Source organism: Cupressus sempervirens, chromosome 4 (assembly GCF_028749045.1).
Source record: "Cupressus sempervirens isolate cs-2001-9-10 chromosome 4, ASM2874904v1, whole genome shotgun sequence".
Classification (NCBI taxonomy): domain Eukaryota; kingdom Viridiplantae; phylum Streptophyta; class Pinopsida; order Cupressales; family Cupressaceae; genus Cupressus; species Cupressus sempervirens.
The window spans coordinates 890,551,652-890,557,651 of record NC_143121.1 but is presented as its reverse complement, the minus strand read 5'-3'; positions in this window follow the sequence as shown (position 1 = coordinate 890,557,651).

Genomic DNA, 6,000 nt, shown 5'->3' with positions numbered 1-6,000 from the left:
CTATGGCCTATCCTTTGATTACCTTACGTTTGACATACTGAATGTAAAATTTGAAAAGAATCATCATCCATTTAGAGAGATGACTAGTAACTGTAGCTTCACTTAACAAATATTTCAAAGGGTCTATCTTAGCAATCATGTGAACTGTATGTAAAAACATATAATGCTAGAGTTTTTGGGAGGCAAAAACTACAGCAAGGCATGCCTTCTCTATACTTATATAGTTTAGTTCATAAGCTAGCAAAGTTTGACTGATATAGTATATGGCTCTTTCTTTAGCTGTTTCATCACTTTGGGCTAAGAGTGCTCCTAGAGAAGAATCTGTAGCTGAAATGTACAAGATCAAAGGTTTTCCCAGAATGGGTGGCATCAAAACTGGAGGTTTTTCCAAGTAGCCTTTGATTTGATCTAAACCTTTTTGACAATCACTTTTCCAAATATGGGTAGATCCTTTATGTAGATTTTTATTGAAAGATTGAGCCTTATCAGCTAATTGAGAGATAAATCTTCTTATGGATTGTAGATGTCCTTGCAGACTTCTAAGCTAACTGATAGTCTTTGGTGGAGGCACATCCATGATAGCTTGGACTTTTTTAGGGTCAACCTCAATGCCTTTTGCTGAAATGATATAACCTAGCAATTTTCCAGAAGTGACACCAAAGGCACATTTTTTTGGATTCAGCCTAAGTTAGAATTGTTCCATATGATCCAATATCAAACTAAGGTCTTTGAGATGTGTGTCTCATTTTCTTGATTTTGCCAATGTGTCATCAACATAGTCTTCCATGTCTTTATGCATCATATCATGACAGATGGTTGTCATTGCTCTTTGATATGTAGTATCGACATTTTTAAGCCCAAAAGGCATGACATTCAAGCAAAAGGTACCCCATGCACATGTAAAAGCTATCTTTTCTTGGTCTACTGGATCTATCTTGATTTGGTTATACCCAAAAAATCCATCCATGAGTGAGTACATCTCATAACCCGCAGTCATGTTCACAATCATATCGATGTTTGGTAGTGGAAAGTCACCCTTGGGGCATGCTTTATTGAGATCTTTGAGATTAGTACAAACTCATATGGATTTTTCATGTTTAGAGATAGGTACAATGTTGGAAATCCACTCCGCATAATCTATGGCCCTAATGAAGTTTGCATTCAATATTTTTTCCAACGCCGTCTTGACCAATAGGGCCACATGTGGATCCATTTTTCTCAACTTTTGTTTGACAGGCTTGACATCTGGTGAGATTGATAAGTGATGCATGATGAGATCTATATCAAGCCCTGGCATATCAGAGTATGTCCATGCGAAGTTGACTTTCTTGTCTTGAAAGAATTGAGCAAACTATGTCTTTTCTTCGTTTGACAAGGATTGAGCTACATGGATAATTTGAGGACATTCTTCTGTACCCAAGTTGATAGGCTATGTAGGCTCAATGAGAACTAAAGATCTATCCTAGAAATAGCTTGACAGACTACCAAGTACCTCATCTGCAGGTCCCTCAAAGAGGTTTTCACCATTAGATACGCCTTTATTTTTACTTTTTTGAGGATCAGACACCACCACAATGTAGTTTTTGCCATCTGATCACTTATATTTCCTCTTAATTTTTTATTAAGGTACTTGATATCTGATTCTATAATGTTAAACATGGGTTTTCTGGTGAAAGAAGTGATAGGTTCAATGGCGTTCAGATAACAAGCGATCTCATAGTCATTTTGGAAAGACTGTATTTCAGGTCTTTGATTTTGGAGAGACCAATCTATGAGATCTGGGTGAATTAGTGAGAGTGGCGAGGAAGTTTCAATATGATTGACATGGAATGAGTCATCTTTGGTGACTTGTGAAGTTGAGCCTATAGAAAATGTTGCAAAGGAGTCTAGCTCAAGAATAGTCCTGTAGGGACTAGTGTGATCCATTGAGACATGTTGTGAGTCAAACTCATCCGACCCTATACTAGACTATTCAACTACATTAGGTTGGGTTGTATAGGTGTGAATGACATCCACTCCTAGCTCGCAAGATGCATTAGAGAGACTTTCCCACTCATACTCATGAGAATATGTACTCTAATCCCTAGCTATGAGATGAGTAATATTCTACCTAATTTTTCCTCTATTTATGTCCTCAGAAGTAGACCCTTTTTGTTCCTGTTGTTGGGAGGTAGAAGCTTCTTCATTATTAGTAGTCAATATTTCTTCTCCCCAAAGGAGGGAAGTGAGAGGAACAAAGTCTTTGTCTTGTGCAGTGGTAGCAATTACTGGAGGGTCATCATACTCTAATTCACTAGACATGAGCAATCTTCGATCACAAGTTGGTATATCATTGTTTAGCCCAAAGCCTAGACTAGTGGTGTCTTGAGTATCACGACCTTGAGTGTGACTTAAAGGTTCAACTAGAGCATTCTTACAACCATTTAAGGACCCGTGGCCCTGGTAGCCCATTTTTGCCAAAAATTTATAGCCTTTTCCATATCTTTTGGGAGAAATAGGTGTAGTCACTGTAACTTCCTCGTCTTCCTCTTCTCTGTAGATCTAGTCCTTAATGGCCTATTCTTCCTTCTCTACTTCTAGAGGTAGTAATGATTGCACAAAAGTGCCAAAAAGTGTCATAGCAGAAGTGGAAGGCTTCTTTGTGGTAGTTGGTTTCCCATAGGACCAAGGGGAAACTAGTAAGGCAGCAATAGAGTCCAAAGTATACTCGCCCATGCCAAGGCTCATCATTTTTAGTTTTTGTTCATACTCTGTGAAAGATGGTGTCAGCTCATGAGATGAGCGATTATGTGAAACCAGTGTCTTAGTAGCAGATAATGTGTTGATAGACATGGAGTTGTTGTCGAGGACAACTACTTCAGTACCACTGAATGGGAATTTGATGCACTGATGGTACATGGAGGGTACTGCTTGCATATCATGAATCCATGGTCATCCCAAAAATAAGTTATATGCAAGTGGTATGTCTAAGACTTGGAAAATGACATTCTTCTCAACTAGACCAACTCTGATTGGGAGTACAATTAGACCTTTAGAAGGCCTTTCGACCTCATCATAGGCCTTTATAGTGATCTTTCACTTAGGATCGATGGAAAATTCAAACATGCCCAATTATTGGATTACATTGAATGAAATGATATTTAACCTTGCACCATTGTCTATCAGGGCTCGATGGACGCGAGTATGAAAGATTTGAACTTCAACATGAAGGGCAAGGTTATGGGGCTGACTGAGAGCTCGGTCATATTCTTCAGAAGAGGTGAGATAGTGAGGCGAGGAGATGTGGTTCACCATAGCTTGGAATTGTTCTGCATCAATATCTGTGGGAACGTTGGCAAAACGCAAAGCTTTCTCAAGGATATCCTTGTGCATAGGAGATAACTCTAGCAACTCAAAAATGGAGATTTTTGCTTGTGTTCATTATAGTTGGCTAACAAGATCATAATTGGAGATCTTGGAAGTAATTGGTTTCTTAGATGATGAAGCATTTTTAGGATCATGAGCAACTTTTAGGACAACCTTAGATTGCCCCCTAGTGACAGCATTAAGTGGTTCACTCTGAGAAGATGAAGACTCGGCCACTTGGAGTACCACCTTGGGTCTAGTATCAGTATGATCTTGAGGAGTGGATCATGTCCTTTAGACCACTCTTGGTCATTCATCTTCAGTGTCATAACTTGGCCAGTTGTCATTGTTGGAGCTTGTCATACATATGTATTCAATGGGCTCAAGCATGCCTATAACATTATTAGTGTCAGCGTAAGCATAACTAATTTTGGCATCATGATTCTTTTTGGTAGCTACCCTTGAGGTCTCACCCTTTTTCTATTCGGGTAATGGTTTTTGGAAAGCCTTATGATCAACATTTTTAACAAGGCCATCTGTGACAACTTTTCGAACTTCGATGAGGTCTTGAATTACATCTTTGAGTTTGAAGCAATTTTCCATGTTATGTCCTTTACTTCGATGATAGCTGCAAGTATGATCTTCTCTCCACCATGGAGGTCTAACGGGTGGATCATAAGGACGTGAGTTGTCTGGTAAGGTAACTAATTTGTTTGCAATTAAGTTTTTTAAAACCACTTCATAAGGTTCGACCATAGGTGTGTAACCATGTCGCTTCCTTGCAAATTTAGAGCTTTTGTCAAAGGGTTGTGGCTTTGAACGTTCTTATTGTTTTTTTGCATAGATGGCATTGGAAAGGTTAAACATAGGCTCCTTAGTCTTAGGAGTGTCCACTACTCCATCATTGACAACATACTTGTTTTTGTTCCAAGGTTTGCTTTTGTCTTTACCGTTTCCATTGTTAACTTTATCTTTGTTTATGAAAATGTCACCTCTTTTGATAGCAACATCCTCAATGCGATATGCACTTTCCACCATGGCATTGAAGGATGTGAATAACTATTTTCTTAGATCAAAGTATAATTTGGGTACAAGCGTATTGACAAAAATGTCAAATTTTTCAGCCTCAAGCACTTGCCGAGGATACTGAGAATATAAAGATCTCCATCGTTCAAGGTATATTGCAAAAGATTCTCCTAGTTTTTGTTTGATGTTGCATAAGTCGAGCACAGTCACATGATGTTGAATGTTGTATGAATATTGTTGGATAAAGCATTGTGCAAGTTCGTCAAATGTTTTAAAAGGAGGACTTAGTTTTGTAAACCATTCCATAGCTTGTCCTCTTAGACTCCTACGAAATAACCTCATAAGAAAGTTGTCTTCAAGCATAAAATCCATGCTAAGAGCATAGAAATGTCTCCCATGATCATGAGGATCACCATTCCCATCATATTTGTCATACTTAGGAACCTCTATATACTTAGGAAATGGAAACATGTATAGACTCCTATCAAATGGAAGATCACAAATTGATTCAACAACTGATGTTTTAGGCTACTCTTTTGAAGTTTGCAGTTGTGCAAATTGTTTCCTTAGTTCCTGTATTTCTTCCCTTAAGATTTCAGCCTCAGTGGGCTCTCATTTTGAAATAATATGCTCAACATTAAAACCTTGAGGGAGTTTCCATCTCCTAGCTGCCATGTATCGAAAGTATTGGTCTCCATTTTCCTCTAAAGCTCTAACCATTAGTTTTTGGGTGAAGCCATCTTGTTAAAATTTGATCACATCTTCACTAGTTACTTCTTCATCACTATCATGATGAGATTGTTTAGTTGGTGAAGGACATGCGCTAGCGGCAGCTCTAGGAGCCCTTGGAGGCATGTGATTACCATCATTGTTCTCAAAAGGATTTCGAGGACAAGTTCCTTTATATCCTTCATAGTGTTCCTAATTGTCAATGTCGACTTGTTGGTTTTCTCTTTCCATAGTGTATATCGCCTCCAAAGTCTTTTGGGTTTCATGTGCTTGTTCTTCTAGGTGATGCTTAATTTCATCAAGGTGCACCATAGTGACTATACCACTTGTATCCTTGGGTGTCTCAGAGGGTGTACCAAATGGATTTTCAAAAATATAGAGCGTATTATGCCTAACGTTAGTTGTTTGTGTTTGAGTAGACTCAGGATCTTCCAAACAAAGTTGTTTGTGAGGATGCTTAGGTTGTGTCTCCAATTGCCTGAAAATGAAAGGGGTATGATTACTATCACCACCTTGATATCTGGTTGTGACCAGCATGTAAAGAGTTCTTTGTTTAGTAGGAAAAGAAAAGTGAGACAAATTTGAAGCTTTTATGATCAAGATTAGTCACTTGTAAAAGTGTGATAGATGGCTTGTCAAACAGTGCTCAAGATCTTACAATAGAGGTGACTCGAGCTAAGCAGACGAGTGAGAAGCTCAATAGTGGATAGCTAGAATAAAATAATAGCTCAATTTTGACAAGTGATTCATTAGGATGTTTGAAGACTTACATTCGACAAACTAAACCCATCTTTTCAACCTAGGACAAATTCTTCACACATTGATACGTAGCTAGAACCAAGGGTGACCAACGCGACGCTCCTTAGACCAAAAAAAATCCAACTATAAACTCTATTTTTG